The sequence below is a fragment of the Vipera berus genome (assembly GCF_964194415.1).
Source record: "Vipera berus genome assembly, chromosome: Z".
NCBI lineage: Eukaryota > Metazoa > Chordata > Lepidosauria > Squamata > Viperidae > Vipera > Vipera berus.
In genome coordinates, this window is record NC_138205.1 from 109,931,280 (window position 1) to 109,948,170 (window position 16,891).

A 16,891-nucleotide genomic window follows, 5' to 3' on the forward strand; every position below is an offset into this window, starting at 1 on the left:
CTCTGTATTATGTTCCATTATGTTCATGGCAGGAACAATTGAATTTTATATATAATTTACACTGCCATTGAACATCTTTCCTTGGCCCTTTATAGCTGTAAATGTACTATAATTTTAATTTTTTTTGACAAAATCAGCATGCTCTGAGATGATCAAATCTCAAAAGAATATACTGTAAGTTTCTTTCCTGTTTGAATTTGGCTTTGTGTGTTGTTTGTTGCTTTCCAAAGTAATTGAATTTTATTGGAATCAAAATCAGTTTTATGGTCCACACTTTGAATATTGTATTTCTGAAATTTGCTGGAAGGTAAGGTGATTTGGGTTGAGATCAGTTTGTGGCGGATGTGTTTGTATTCTATAGCCCAGTGATGTTGAACCTTTTAGAGACCGAATGCCCCAAAACTACCCCCGCCCCCTTGCCTGCCCCCGCTCACATTACATTTGCCCTTTTGTTCTTTGAATTATGACCTCAAGATTACTTATTTCTTATTTATTTTTCCAATTTTTAAGGCCATCCTCTTAACAGGTAAACTGTTTCTTCCATGCTGCATGTCAAAAGTGTACAGCACTTAAATATCCAGTCTCTCACTAACTATATGGCCTACCTGGCTGATATGTTGAATATTTAGCACACTTGATTAGGTGGAGTTGTGAATTTATGATTTGATAAGATGACTTAAGAAATTTAGTCTAGTGACCTTTGTAATTATTGTTAAATGAGAATCTTAGGATTTTGGAGCCGTTTCTCAATATAATATTACTTGATTGAAATCTGAGCCAATTCATGTCAGGACTACCAAACTGTCAAAATTGGTTCTCCTTTGGCAATTTTCATGGGTTCTAGTGCTCATAATTTACCTTGAATTGAGAATTTTAATTTAATAAATGTTATTTTGTGTCTGTAAATAGTTACGTTCAGCTGATTGTTGGAGATGAGATACTCAAAGAGCAATATTAGTTCACATGATAAATCTAAATAAATAAATAAATAATGATGTAGTTTTGTGTTATGGTGATTCCCTTTTGAACTTTTGAAGAAATTTCACATGAATTTTGAGGTGAGAAGGTTCATTGTTTTAGGTAATAATGTATTCTTGAATTATTTACAGTTTGAATTATAAAAAATTAGCAAGACAACTATAAAATAGTCATATGCTTCCATTGATAGCAAATAATAACATGCCAGGAGTCCCAATTGGAGGGTGGTTTAGAAATTTGGACTGCAGATAGAAGTAGTCTTTGGGTTATGATGGCAATTGGGACTGGAATATTTGTAGTTAAGCAACATGGTTGCAAAGTGGAAAGTCATGTAACTACATTGCTTAGTAGTGGCAATCCCCGCAGTCTTTTTTGCTGTCATTAGGTGAGGTATTTCTTGCAGATCTTCCAATGCACCATTGTTGCTAATTTGTCAAGCCACTGCTTGTAGTCCATCTGTATCATCTTCTTTTGCAGCTGCTAACTAAGTGGTGTAGTTTCTTCAGCTGCTTTTTTAGAGGTGGAATTTGCTTCCTGTTGCTACACTCCCTATTCTGGCTTCGTATGCATTTGTTCTTAGATAGCTTTAATACAGTGGTCCTCAACTGTTCTGGTTCTGAGTACTGGTGGTGGTAGCAGTGATGGCTGGGCGGGAGGGATGTTTTTGCGCAAGCAGGAGTGAGAAAGACCGTCTCTCCCTTAAAAAATATGGCAAGACATAAATTACAGAAATTTGTACCAGCTTGGTTGTCACCCATGTTAACAAGGACCGTGCTAGATGTTGGAGTTCCTGGACATCTGGTGAAAAATGGGCTACAGGACTGAGGACTATTGTCTGAACAATCAGGGCCAGCAACTGTAGAACTACTGGAAGGAAAGTTGTTTATCAGTTGCAAATGTACAGTGATTGAAAACAAAGAAATAATGATCTTTTGTTACAAATCAAGTCCAACAAGAAGAGGATATTTGAAATTAATGCATCAGTTGTGGAAAGAACAACATCCAGAATCAGAAATAACAGAACAGAGGCTAACTGATCAACATCAGTTTATAATATGAAATAAAGTATTCACAGAGCAGAATTGAAAGAACTGCAAAGGTCTACTCAGGGGAGAGAAATGAAAGCCTTGCCAGAAGTAACTTAGACTGTAGAGTCAAACAAGGGAGAGTTGGTATTAGAGGAATCTAGCAGAGATATAGAACTATAATTATTTTCATTTGGAAACTAAGCACCCTCTCCTCTTTCTCAGAAATAACCTTTAACTAAAGAAATAGAAGAATTGAAACAAAGAATAACTGAGCATCTAGAACAGGGGTCAGCAACCTGAAACAGTGAAAGAGCCACTCGGAACTGGTTCCCTCACAAAAGGAAAAACTGGGAGCCGCAAAAAATGTGTGCGCATTTTGTCATTGCATTAATTTCTCTGTCAACAATACTGAATAACTGGCCTACAAGAAAGATCAAATGAAGAAAAGAAAGGAGGCATGGGAAGACAAAGCATTACATGGCCAGTACATTAAAAAGCAGGGAGCTTCTGATTTAACGTTGCGGCGGAACGTGCGCAGGAAGATGGGCTCTGTCTTTTGCATTCAATTTTGCCCCGTTGGAGACCCTGGAAAGGGTTGAAAGTTGCCCCGTAGAGGCGACAAGGAGGGGACCCTTGTTGATCGTGGGAGGGCAGCGGTCCTGTTTGATCGGAGGAAGCCCTCCAAGCCAGTGGGTGAGAGAGTGGCTACATTTATGTAGCCAGTCAGAAGCTGCTGTCTATCAAAGACAATAAGCATCAACGAGCAACTTTTCAGCAACGTGGATGAAACTAGGTGAGACCCTATCCTCTCTATGACTCTGACTTTTTTCCTGGAAAAAATTGCCCAAAATATCCTCCCTGATGAGAGAGGGATGGGAAATTTCCACCCCATTCGCTCAGGGAAAGAAAAGCGGCAAATTAATTGCTTAGGGGGAAAACAGAAAACTAAAAGACTAAGTTGGAATTAATAGACATATATGGCTTTGAAATTTGGGGAGTAAAAGTGCTTTTGAGACTTTTTTTTTAAAAAGAGACTTGAAAAGCTTGTTATATAACCGTGGTGGCAAACCTATGACACACGTGCCACAGGTGGCACACAGAGGCCTCTGTAGGCACGCGCGCTGTTGTCCCAGTCCTAGGCCTTAATCTGGGTTTTATAAAACCTTTTTGCTTTAGGCCTCTGCCACCGTGTGCCAAAAAAAAGGTTCAATCAATCAATCAATCAATCAATTTCAACTTCTTGCGGGGAAAAAAATCTCACAAAGTTGGAATTGATTGATTGAACTTTTTAGTCTCACCCAGTCTGCCGTTCCACTGCAGACATGCCCACCCAATGGGCCACGCTCACCCGGCACCCCGACGGTACATAAGTGGGTTTGGGGTTGCAGTTTGGGCACTCGGTCTCTAAAAGGTTCGCCATCACTGTAATATAAGTTTGGATTTAAAAAGCTGGAAAACTGTTAATGACATCTAGTGGCGAATTAGAGCACTACAATTTGTTATGCTCAAAGAAAACTTGGCTTGAAGCCCAGATTCAGATAAGACTCTTGCTGTCCTTGGAAACTTACACTTTTGAAGACTTCAGCTGGGAAAAGGAGGAAAAAAAACCCCTCTTGGGCTGCTTATCGGTGTAGCAGAGATGATGAACTACTTCGAAACCTGCCGGCCTGAACTACAAATATAAACATTAACTGACTTTCAGAGCTGTGTTGTGGAACTATTTCCCTGCAGGAGAAACACACATCATTGCTTGAGATGATGGAAATATTTTGGATTACGGTATACATCTTTGATTGATGAACAATTTTTACTATAAAGACCACCTTAAAAAATAAAATGGATGTTCCTTACTCAGCTTTAAAGGGTAAAAAACCATCCCTAACACCTGTCTCCAAAGTCTTCAGTTTGATATACCACCAAGAAAATATGGATGAAGATCAGAAAGAAATTTTCTCCATGTTGAAATCAATACAAGAGACAATTGCTTTAGCTCATGATGAGGCTAAAAATGACACAAAGGAGATAAAAGAACAATTTTCTAATATAAATTTAAAACCCAGGAAATGACTACAAAGAAGGAACTACCAACCCAGGAACTAGAAGGAAAACTAGAGGAAGCAGATCCAAAGATGGAGGACCTAAAGGAAGGAACTAACAGACAGAGACTCAGACAACTGAGGAACTAGAAGATGTAGTGATAATATTGAAAATGGAAAAAACATCTTACCAACCAAGATTTCAGAACACATTTGAGGAAAAGGAAGAAGAACTGATTGAATGGAAGATAGAACTGTTAGGAGAACTGTGGGAAATTTGAGAAAGAGGGAGGCTGTTTAATGAATATCAATGGGCTGAGTGTTCTTCCAAAAATACTTTAAACAAATGGTGTTTTTTATTCCAAACAATATACACAAAAATAGAGGAAGAACTTGGATGGTTAGTTGGCAAAGGAAGAAAATTAGTAAAACTGAAGAAAATAGAGATTTTGACCCATTAGATGGGACATTATACTATTAATTACATGTTTGAATATGGCGGAGAATAGATAACTGCTAGAAACAGAAGTATTATTATAACTAGAAAGATAAGATTTGAAATTAGAATATTAGATTTTGGTATGAGAAGGGAAACAGGAAAATGCTAAGAAGTTTGAATGAAAACTTTTGGTTATCCAAATATAACTTACTTTGGAATTATAAACAATAGGGACATTTTGAACACTGATGAGAAATTATTTTTTTTTAAAAAAGCAAAAACAGGATACTGATCGAACATATGGATATTTAGTGCCCTAAATATGCCGAGATGCCCTACGTACAGTCACCCACGCACTCGTTACCTCCCGTATAGATTACTGTAATGCTCTCTACATGGGGCTGCCCTTGAAGACCACCCGGAGGCTTCAGCTGGTGCAGAATGCAGCTGCACGGGTTGTGATGGGAGCACCCCGATACTCCCATATTACACCCCTCCTGCGTGAGCTGCATTGGCTACCAGTTGCCCTCCGGGTGAGATTTAAGGTGCTGGTACTTACCTTTAAAGCCCTACATGGCTTGGGCCCGGGATACTTGCAGGACCATCTGCTGCCGGGAACAAATTCCCATCGTCCAATACGCTCACACAGAGAAGGCCTCCTCAGGGTACCGTCAGCTAGGCAATGTCGGCTGGCGACCCCCAGGGGAAGGGCCTTCTCTGTGGGAGCGTCAGCCCTATGGAATCAGCTCCCCCCTGAGCTTCGGATGGCCCAAAATCTCCAATCCTTTCGCCGCGGCCTCAAAACACTCCTGTTCCACCAGGCTGACCTGGACTGACAGGCATTTTAATTAATTATATTTAGAATTTTTAATTTATTTTTTAATTTTTAATTTTAATTTATTGCACAGATGATTTCAATTTTATTTTTATCTTGATTTCTGTACTTATTATATGTTTTGTTGTTAGCCGCCCTGAGTCCTTCGGGAGATAGGGCGGGATATAAATCCCATCAATAAATAAATAAATAAATAAATGCAATTAAGTAATGTTTTGGTTAGAAAAGATATCTTAAACTGACATTGATATCAGAAAAATGTAACAAAGATTTTTTTAATAAATATTTTATTAATTTACTATTTTTACAAACAAGTGCTTAATAGACAACATGTCGACTAGGTCCATTAATAATTCTGTGGTTCATATAAGCTTCTTCAAACTAAATCCAATATTACACCATCCAATATCTCCTCTCTTCTTCCGGTAATAAACATTTTTCCACATTAAGCAAATACAATTCTTACTGTTATTAATAGCTATACAGTTGAATATCAGCATTTATTACAGTTTTCTAATAATATCAATGATATCAGTTTAAAATATCTTTTCTAACCAAAACATATCTTAATTGCATTTGTACTCAATATCCATTTATTCAGTCAGTATCCTACTTTTGGGGTTTTTTCAGTTTTAATTTCCCATCCATGTTCAAAATATCCCAATCATAGTTTCAAAACTATACAAGTTATATTTGGATAACCAAAAGCTTCCCTTATTCAAACTTCTTAACATTTTCTTATTTCCCCTTTCATGCCAAAATATGATACTCTGATTACCAAGCTTATCTATCTAGTTATAATAATATTTCTATTTCTAGCAAACTATTTTTAACCATATTCAAACATCTAATTGATAATATAATATCCCCTCTAGTAGGTCAAAGCTTCTGTTTTCTTCAGTTTTACTCTAGCTTTCTTCCTTTGCCAACTGATTTTCCAAGTCAGTGCATTTGGATCATCAAATAAGTTTATACATATTATTTGGAGCAAAAGAAACAATTTAGTTAAAGTATTTTTGGAAGAGTTAGCCATTGATATTCATTAAACAGCCTCCTTCCTTCTCCAATTCCCCACAGTTCTGGTAACAACTCTTCCATTCCATCAGCTTTCCTTCTTTATCCCCCAGTATGCTCTGAAATCTTGGTTGATAAAATGCCTTTTCCATTTCCAATATTATCGCTATGTCTTCTAATTCTTCATTTGTCTGAGTCTGGCTGTTAGTTTTTTTCCTTTGAGTCCTCCATCTTTGGGTCAGCTTTCACTAGTTTTCCTTCTGTTTTCTGGGTTGCTAGTTCCTTCTCTCTGGTTATTTTTGGGGTTTGTAGATTTAAATTAGAAAAAGGTTCTTTTATCTCCTTTATGTTATTTTTGATCTCATCACGAGCTAAGGCAATTGTTTCTTGTATTAATTTCAACATGGAGACAATTAATTTCTGTGATTCATCACTATATTCTTGGTGGTATATCAAACTGAGGCTTCTGGAGACAGATGTTAAGGATGGTTTTTTTTACCATTTAGAGCTAAATATGGAACATCCATTTTATTTTTTGTAAATAGCCTTTATAGAAATCTGTTTGAAAACGTAGGAAGTTTCAGTTAATTATTATTGGAGCTCCAGATTATCCAACCAACTTATCAATCATGCCCAGGATGGCGGAGGTGCTGGGCTGAGCTCCGTGGAATGTTTCCAGTTTTGGCGTCCTTACTGGTCTTCTGGGGTTCCTGCGAGCCCGCGAAGATGTTTTTATTCTGTGTCGTGGCTCGGAGAGTCGATTGATCTGAGAGAGAGAAGAGGCGGCATGTTGTTGGAGTTGCAGCCCTCCATTTTCCAACTAAGCTTCGGTGTCTTCATCTCGGAGGCCCTGGTGGAGCTGGGAGGAGCCGCGGCTTGGAGGGCTCCGAATGGTGGATCCTCGGGGCCGATAGAGCTGCGGCCTAGAGTGGCCTCCGATATACCTGTTTGCTGAAATGGTGACTGACTCGGCGTTGGGATAGAACGGTGGAGTGATCGACAGCGAGCGGAATGGGGAGCGTTTTGCAGGCTCGTGGCCTCTGCACGGTCTGTGGAGGATTGTTTGAAGTTATTTTGGCCTGTTTTCGACCGGGGAGGCCTGCGGCTGGCGTGGGATTGCCTGACTTCTGGTGCTGTGTGTGGCTGGCTGGGCGACGTGCTTTTTGCCTCTGGTTTTCAGCCCCCTGCATCGGGGTCCATCGATCTGCCGTCCGGCGTCTCCTGCTCTCCCCGCTTTGCTCTTCCCGCCTTGAGATGAACTCTGCTCTCCAACCTAACTATGGTTACCCTCAAGTTAACCCTGATAACTGCTGCTCTTTCTCCCTCTATGGTCCCTACTGAAGCAAGAAGGTCTTGGACGAGCCTCTGTGAGAGGGCGGCTCGTATATGTTATCATCTATACCAACCAACTACCATCTGCTGCCTCCCTAGAGGTGAGAGATCTAGGGAGGTATGCCTTTCTGAGTTGGTATTTGTCCATCCCATGGTAGATCTGGGCCCTTCGTGAGAGGGAGGTGCCTGTTCTATTTCGGAGTCATCTGATTGGTACCCAGCTCAGTGGCAGGGAGCTGGTGAATTGGACACTCTTGACCTTGGACATTCTTGACCAGCTTTTCAGCTTTCCAACTTTTGACTGATGGACTGCCTGACTGGACTCCCCCGGACTAATGGTTTTATCTTACTCCAGCACAGCCCTACTGGCGCTCAGGGGTGCCCCCCTCTCCTGGGTGCGACCCGCCTGCCTTTCCATCGGACCTCTTGATGACGGGCCCAATTATTGGGACCCCGAGAGATGGTTGGGCAGGGACAGGAGCCTCTCTTTCAAATTTAACAAGAGGCCCCTGGTGTGTTTTTTAGCTAAATGTTTTGAGGGGTTAGGGAGGGGGGTGGGTTTACCGGTTCGGTTGGAAACTAGGGGGGTTCCGCCAACCATTTCTCAGACCAGGTCAGGGATTGATCGCGCCGTGGTGGGAGTTGGGCTGGGGGCCTACGGGGCCCCGGGGCGGGGTGTGGGATTATCTATTCCCACGGCGGTTGGGAATGGCCACAGGTGTAGGAACAGAGGGCCACATCAATTCCCGGGGGTGCGTCCCCGCTGTCTTCAAGCGGTGATGCGCTCCGACCCTCTGATTTCAGCACGTGGTACCGGGAGCGAGGATGTGCAGCCACCTGAGCTCAGGCTCGTGTATTTCAATGCCAGGTCCGTTATGAATAAAGCACCTCTCATTCGTGATCTGATTGAGGAGGAGCATGCGGACCTGGCTTGCATCACGGAGACCTGGTTGGGCCCAGAGGGCGGAGTCCCCCTGGTTGATCTTAGCCCATCAGGTTTCCGGGTGCTGCACCAGCCTAGGGCTCAGGGTAGGGGCGGTGGAGTGGCAGTTGTTGTGAGGGAGACCCTATGTCCGTGGGAGGCCACCACAGTCCAGATAGCCGGGTGTGAGTCCCTCCTCCTGAGATGTGGTCCCAGAGCTCAGTTGGGCTTGCTGCTGGTGTACGTTTCACCTAGACACGTGGCAGCAGCCCTGCCTGAGCTTCTCAATATCCTCTCAGGGTTGGTGGTTGAGTTCCCCAAACTTATAGTTTTGGGTGACTTCAACTTACCATCCCTGGGGGGAGCATCTGAGTTAGCTCGGGAGTTCATGGCTTCCATGACGGCCATGGACCTGAAGCAGGTTATTCTGGGCCCAACTCACGGGGGGTGTCACACGCTCGATCTGGTTTTTCTATCCGGACGGTGGTTGGATGATCTTGGGGGGGGGTTCCCCAATTAATTCACCCCTGTCATGGACCGATCATCATCTCCTGCGGATGGTCTTCCGTTTTACCACTCCCTGCCGTGGAGTTGGTGAGCCAACAAGATGGTTCCGCCCTAGACGCCTTATGGACCCTGAGCGGTTCCAAACGGCGCTTGGGCCCCCACCTGCCTCCTTTGCTCACAGCTCGGTCGATGCCCAAGTGGAAGCCTGGGAAAGGGCAGCCACAGAGGCACTCAACCAAGTTGTACCCATGCGGCCCTTGACCCGACGCAGATCCCAACGGGCCCCATGGTTCTCCATGGAGCTCCGTGAGATGAAGCGTCGGAGACGGGGCCTAGAGAGCTGTTGGAGGTCCAGCCGATCCGAATCCGACCGGTTACGACTAAGGTCATTTACGAGAACTTATCTCGCAGCGTTGAGGGTGGCAAGGTCTAACCACTTTGCCACCCTCATCGCGTCCGCAGATAATCGCCCGGCCGCCCTGTTTAGGGTAACTCGCTCTCTTCTTAATCAGGAGGTGAGGGAGGAACCCTTGCAGGGTCGAGCCGAGGAATTTAGCCGATTTCTGTCGGACAAAATCGCTCGGATCCGGACCGGTTTGGACTCCGACTGGGCAGAGTCTGACGAAGAGGATACGAGCGGCCTTGTCGATTTAATCTGGGAAGAGTTCGATCCTGTGACTCCTGAAGAAGTGGACAAGATCATGGGGAAGCTGAGCTCCACCACGTGTTTGTTGGACCCGTGCCCATCCTGGCTGACTGATGCAGCCCGGGATGGGACACGAGGCTGGCTCCAGGCAGTGATTACTGCCTCTTTGAGTCAGGGTAGTTTTCCCTCCGCCTTGAAGGAGGCGGTGGTGAGACCCCTCCTCAAGAAGCCTGCCTTGGACCCAGCAATTTTAAACAACTATCGTCCGGTCTCCAACCTTCGCTTTTTGGCGAAGGTTGTTGAGAGCGTGGTGGCGCAGCAGCTCCCTTTGTTCTTGGATGAAGCTGACTACCTAGACCCGTACCAATCGGGTTTCAGGCCCGGGTACAGCACGGAGACGGCATTGGTCGCGCTGGCGAATGATCTCTGGCGGGCTCGGGACAGAGGTTGCTCCTCTGTCCTAGTCCTTTTAGACCTCTCAGCGGCTTTTGATACCATCGACCATGGTATCCTGCTGCGGCGTCTCAGAGGGTTAGGAGTGGGAGGCACAGTTCTCCAGTGGTTCTCCTCTTACCTTCTGGGACGTTCGCAGTCGGTGTTGGCAGGGGGGCAGAGATCGACCTTGAGACCTCTCATTTGTGGAGTTCCTCAGGGATCGGTTCTCTCGCCTCTCCTGTTCAACATCTATATGAAGCCGCTGGGTGAGATCATTCGTGGTTTTGGAGTTGGGTATCACCAATATGCTGATGATACCCAACTTTTTATTTCTACCCCAAACCACCCCAGCGATGCCCTCGACGTGATGTCCCGTTGCCTGGAGGCGGTCCAGGTCTGGATGGGGAGGAACAGGCTTCGACTCAACCCTGACAAGACTGAGTGGCTGTTCGTGCCGGCATCCCGGGAAATTCCAATTATCCCATCATTGGCCATGGGGGGTGAGCTATTACCCCCCGTAGATAGGGCCCGCAACTTGGGGGTCCTTCTAGATTCACAGCTCTCTTTGGAAGAGCATATTGGAGCTGTGACTAGGGGGGCCTTTGCCCAGGTTCGCCTGGTGCGCCAGTTGCGGCCCTATCTAGACCGGGATGCCTTGCGCACAGTCACTCATGCGCTCGTGACCTCTCGTCTAGACTACTGTAATGCTCTCTACATGGGGCTGCCCTTGAGGTCCACCCGGAGACTCCAGCTGGTACAGAATGCAGCCGCGCGAGTTGTCTTGGGAGTTTCCCGATACTCCCATGTTACACCTTTGCTCCGCGAGCTGCATTGGCTACCGGTTGCTCTCCGGGTGAGGTTCAAGGTGTTAGTGATGACTTACAAAGCCCTTCATGGCATGGGTCCGGATTACCTACGGCAACACCTGCGGCCGGCGTCAACTTCCCTCCGTCCAGTGCGCTCCCACAGAGAGGGCCTCCTCAGGGTGCCGCCGATCAAAGAATGCCGATTGGTGACCCCCAGGGGGAGAGCGTTCTCTGTGGGCGCGCCAGACCTTTGGAACAGCTTACCGGTTGAGCTCCGGATGGCCCTCGACCTTCGCTCCTTCCGGCGCGATCTCAAAACTTTCTTTTTCGAACAAGCTGGCCTGGTCTGACAGGATGGGGTTGGGTTTTTATAAATAGTTTTAATTGTAATATGTATTAATTTTAAGGGCATAATGTTTAATGGCTTTTTAATTTTTGTATAATATTTTTATTGTGTATTGCCCTGTTCACCGCCCTGAGTCCTTCGGGAGAAGGGCGGTATAGAAATCAAATTATTAAATTAAATTATTAAATTATTAAATCCTTTCTTAAACCTCCCCTAAGGAAATATAAGTGAAATTCAGATTTTTCTCTCCAATGAGAAATATAAATTCAAACTTAATTTTATAGTCTTCTGCATTTCCCCCAAGTAATTAAATTGCCGGTTTTCTTTTCCTGAGGGAATGGGGCAGAAATTTATCTTTCCTCTCTCATCCTGCTTTGGGCAGTTTTTCAGGAAGAGGTCTTAAAATCATAAAGCGAGGATCAGGTCTCACCCAGTTTCATGCACTTTGCGGTAATGTTGCTTGTTGGTGCTTATTGTCTTCTGTTGTCAGTAGCTTAGGACTGGCTACGCGAATGTAGCCAGTCTTTCCCCACCGGATCAAAGGGCTTCCTTGGATCAAACGGGAGGGCTGCCGCCCCCTATGATCAATGAGGGTGTCCATCTTGCTTGTTGCCTCTATGGAATGACTTTCGACCCTTTCCAGGGTCCTCCAGCAGGGTGAAATTGAATGCGAAAGATGGAGCCCCATCTTCCTTTGCCCATCCTGTCACAACATCAAAACCGGAAACCAGAAAAATGTAACAAAGATGTTGATACTCAATTATATATTTACTAATAACAAGAAGAATTGTATTTGCCTAATGTGGGAAAACAGGTACTATCGGAAGAAGAGAGGAAACATTTGATGGTGTGATATTGGATCTAGACTGAAGAAGTTAATATAGACCACTAAATTACTAATGGACCCAGACAACACGTTGTTTATTAAGTATTTGACTGTAAAATTAGAAAATTAATAAAATATTTATAAAAATAAAGTAGTAGGGAAAGTAGATAATAACAGAAGATGGCATGGCTAAGAGCAGAAGAGTTGAAGAGAGACACAGAGGGCTGCACAAGATCAAGCCTTAAGAACAAATGAATACAAAGCCAGAATTGAGAAGACAACAACAGACAATAAGTGCTGTCTATGTAAAGAAGTTGAAACAATGGACCACCCGGTTAGCTGCTGCAAGAAGATCGCAAAGACTGGCTACAAGCAACAGCATGACAAAGTAGCAACAATGGTATCTTGGAAGATCTGCAAGAAATATCATTTCCCTGTAAGCAAGAACTGATGGGACCATAAAATAGAGAAATTCATAGAAAATGAAGAAGCTAAATGCTTTGGGACTTTAGAATTCAAACAGACAGGCACTTGTCACATAGCACCCCCCAACTTAATTTTCTATAAGAAAGATAAAGTTTGCATAGTAGATCTGGCAGTACTTGGAGATAACAGAATAGAAGAGAAAGTATTGAAGAAGATAACAAAATACAAAGACTTACAAATAGAAATAGAATGGCTGTGGCAAAATAAAGTCTTGGGTGTAATGCCAAAAACAACAGGAGCACCTCTTGAACACCATCAGTGTTTATCAAATCAACATCAGTCAATTTCAAAAGGCAGCTTTACTTGGAACAGCTTATATCCTGCAATGATATTGTAACGCCATTAGACATCTAGATCTGCCTATCCCAGGTTCTTGGGAAGGACTTGATAGGTAAACAAAAATGCCAAATCCAGTCTAAAATCTGGCTTACTATGCAATGAAACATAATAACTGAGCATTTAGAACAGCACAAAAACAACAAAACAAGTTGAAGCTTGCTCCAAAGAAACAGTAAATGCAAGCATTAAAAGGTGCTAATACTGTTATATCAAATATAAGCACAGCTCACTACAAGAAACAAACCAACTAAAATTATAAAGTTATAACTAAACCAGTTATAGCAAAATCAACTAAACCAGCTGAAATTATAACTGATAAGACCAACAAGAAAGACAAAAAAATCTGGATAGTAGATGTGGCAGTACCTGGAGACAGCAGAATAAAAGAGAAAGTCAAAAGAGACAGCTAAATTAAAGAAAAAGACAGTTACAGTTACGTAACAATTGTCAATAAGAAAGACAAAAAAGTCTGTAGCGGTACCTGGAGACAACAGAATAGAAGAGAAGGAATGGGAGAAGATAACAAAATACAAAGATCTGCAAACAATAATAGACTGTGACAATGACTGTCATAAAAAAGTAAAGATTGTACCAATTGTAATAGGCACCTTGGGGGCAATTCCCCCCAAATTGAACTTGAACACCATCGACATTGACAAATCAGTTGTAAAAGACAGTTTTACTTGAAACAAGTTCATCCTATGACAATATCTGTAATACCATCAATCATCAACATTTGCATATCCCAGGTCCTTGGGAAGAACTCGATAGGCAGACAAAAATGCCAAATCCACTCTGAACATCTGGCTGTGTGACAAATCATAACAATGGCATGATGAAGGGAATTCTAAGCTAGTCCTCCCTACCTGCTTGCATAGATTGCATTTAATATTTTATTATTACTTTTTATTTGTATGTTAAAATGAAATACAAATGATTAAAGGAACTGTGTCAACCAGCAAAGTCTATTTCTATTTTCTTAGGCACTTGCTTTTTGGGTAAAGAACGTACTGACCTACTTTGTAGAGTTATTAGCATTGCTTAGTTTATAAATCTGAATAACTTTTAAATATTATATTACAATTAGTTTACACAAAAGCTAATTCCTTAAATGCCATTTTGCACCTTGATATTAATTTGACTTTAAACTCCTGAACATTTTTAGCCCAAAAAAACCAAATGACATTTTGCAGTGAAAATGGTTACCCTGTGAAAACGCTTTATTTATCAAAAGAATAATCCTAATCTTGCAATTAGAAGTCTTTTGCAGTGATGCATCAAAAGTTTTGATCTACAATTTTAAAAAGGTTAGGCAGTGGCTGGTGTTTAAAACTTTGATGTAAGTTTTAGGAGAAAAGTATGAAATTGAGAAAAGTCACTAATGAATTCAACCTACATTGGTGGCTTATGGTATAAATCTTTTTTTATTGTGTTATTACCATTCATTTGTATTTAGCTTTTTTATCTGTTCAACAGTTAAAATGATGAACTCTGAGGACTCTGAATGAAATCAGCAGAAAACTAGGTACAGATTGAAAAATAAAGATCAGGAACATGAGTTTTGAATGTAGCAAATTTATGTATACATTTAGAAATGAAAATTATATAGACTAAATCAGTGGTTCTCAACTTTTTCTTCACTATGGACCCCCCTTTAATACCTTTTGTGGCCATGGACCCCAAGATTTAACTCAAGATTTAAATAATAGCATTTCTTCAAGGCTTCATGGATCTCCTGTGGTGACATCAAGGATCCCCCAGGGGTTCATGGACCACAGGTTACCCACTGGTCTAAACTACTATTTTTTTATGACAATATTTTTAAAAGGATTTTAACCACGCAAGCAATGTGTACGTTCATTTGTGGAGTAATTTTGTTGCCAAAAAAGAGCCAAATCTCAGAGTATATATAAAAGTTACACGTTTTTAAGGTTTGGGCATATGCAAAATATAGTATGTACAAAATGATGAACACACTTTTGTGCACACATAAAGTATATTAATTTTTTGTCTTATAAAGTACATGTATTTGCTATTACTTCTTGATTGTTTATAGTCCTTGCTGGACAAATCTATTTTTGTAGCTTCATATGGCTGAGGGACGTGGTGGCTCAGTGGGTTAGGACGCTGAGCTTGTCGATCAGAAGATCGGCAGTTTGGTGGGTGGAATCCCGAGTGCCGCGTAGCAGAGTGAGCACCTGTTACTTGTCCCAGCTTCTGCCAACCTAGCAGTTCAAAAGCACGTAAAAATGCAAGTAGAAAAATAGGGACCACTACGGTGGGAAGGTAACAGCGTTCCATGTGCCTTTGGCATCTAGTCATGCTGGCCGCATGACCACGGAGACGTCCTCAGACAAACGCTGGCTCTTCGGCTTTGAAACGGAGATGAGCACTGGCCCCTAGAGTTAGAAATGACTAGCACGCATGTGCGGGGGAACCTTTACCTTTATGGCTGTCTTGCAATAGCTGGTTTTCTTGATTTGTTCTCAAGTAATCTGTGAACAGTATACTACCGGCAGTGTGTTTCAAAAACTGCCATGAATAGATAACAGTAGCTAAGATAACAATTTCAAGTGTTCACTGTTTTTATTAAGCCAAAATGAATACAAAACATGATTAGTTGCCTGAAGAGCAGTGGTTCTGTTAGATGGCCACTGATACTGTATATGAGTGCTTCACAATTGTCTTGAGCAGTTTCTTCCAAATTGTTGCTTTTCCAGATGGTCTGCAAATTCCAAAATTTGCATCAAATCCTGCCAAACTGTAGCAGTATCTTTAGACGTTATAATACAAGAGGGTTTTTAATCCTAAGTAAGACTCCCTAGCCATTTTATTAAGAAGTTCAATGGATTGAGATTCTAGTTGATATATTAGGCCAGGCATGTCAAACTGCCGGCCTGCGGGCTAGATGCGTCATGCCGAAACTGTGCCCACCCCATTGCCGGCAATGGGAAAGTTGCGATATGTCGCGACACGTCATGTGACATCACGAGTTTGACATGCCTGTATTAGGCCAACCATATGGATAGCCATGTGATTTAGAGGGTTTGCATATTCTGTGGTAACTTCAAATCAAATCCAAGACATATTCAGGATTCTTGATTTCTTTCATTGTTTGGATTTGTAATTTCTATCTGTTTCCAGTTCTAGCAAGGTTCCTTAGCACTTACCCTGGTGCATTCTTTTTTAGACCAAACCATACCAATGAACAGATTGAAGTGCACTAAAATAGTTCTTAGCAGTTTACAAGTCTAGTATTTCAAGTAAAAATGTGTGTTTGGGTACATTTAACCAATATACCCATATTTTACTAAGTTAATTATTTTCAGTGCTCTTGACTTTGAGTAGTCTTGCTTCTTGGATCTTATTAACCTTTTTAGAATCTTTGCTATTTGACCAAAAGCAGTGCTGCTTAGAAATCTGTGATAAGTAAAAGAGAAACTTCTGTGCATCTAAGCTACCAATAATAGAATGAGTTAAATGCATCATAAAAGGAAATTAAATTCATGGATAATTAATATAGTGTTCATTTTTGGTGACAACTTGAAACTCCATAAAACATATGTTTTACTTTTAAGAAATTGCTACTATATGTAATAAAATATTGTATACTAGTCCTAAATTTTATTACATGATAAGAGTATTATATTACATTTATTATACGATCACTTGTGTGGCCCCTTCCAGCTAATGAGAGAGAAACTTCAAAAATTTTCTTCATTTAGTGGTTTTATACCAGATGATAATTTCCCATCTTTTAAATATAACTGTATGCTAAAATGCCATGCTTTTCCTTTGCTCTGTGACTTACAGGCTTTCATTCTGTTTAATACAAGGGAAACAGTCAAACTGGCTATAGTTAGTTATAATCTTAATGTATTCCTCCAGCATCTTATAAGAATGATGATAGTGCATA

At 41.9% G+C, this 16,891-nt stretch overlaps 1 protein-coding gene across 6 annotated transcripts in view; it reads left to right on the top strand.

Moving 5' to 3' along the window:
* Nucleotides 1-16,891, top strand: part of CDK14 (cyclin dependent kinase 14) — a 289,922-nt gene that overhangs the window by 42,466 nt on the left and 230,565 nt on the right. Inside the window, exon 3 of one of the 6 annotated variants that reach the window (XM_081344350.1) lies at nt 14,452-14,500. The exons of the other annotated variants lie outside the window; for them this stretch is intronic. The gene's annotated coding sequence lies outside the window, so the exon portion shown is untranslated. The remainder of the gene's footprint in view (nt 1-14,451; nt 14,501-16,891) is intronic. 6 annotated transcript variants of the gene reach the window in all.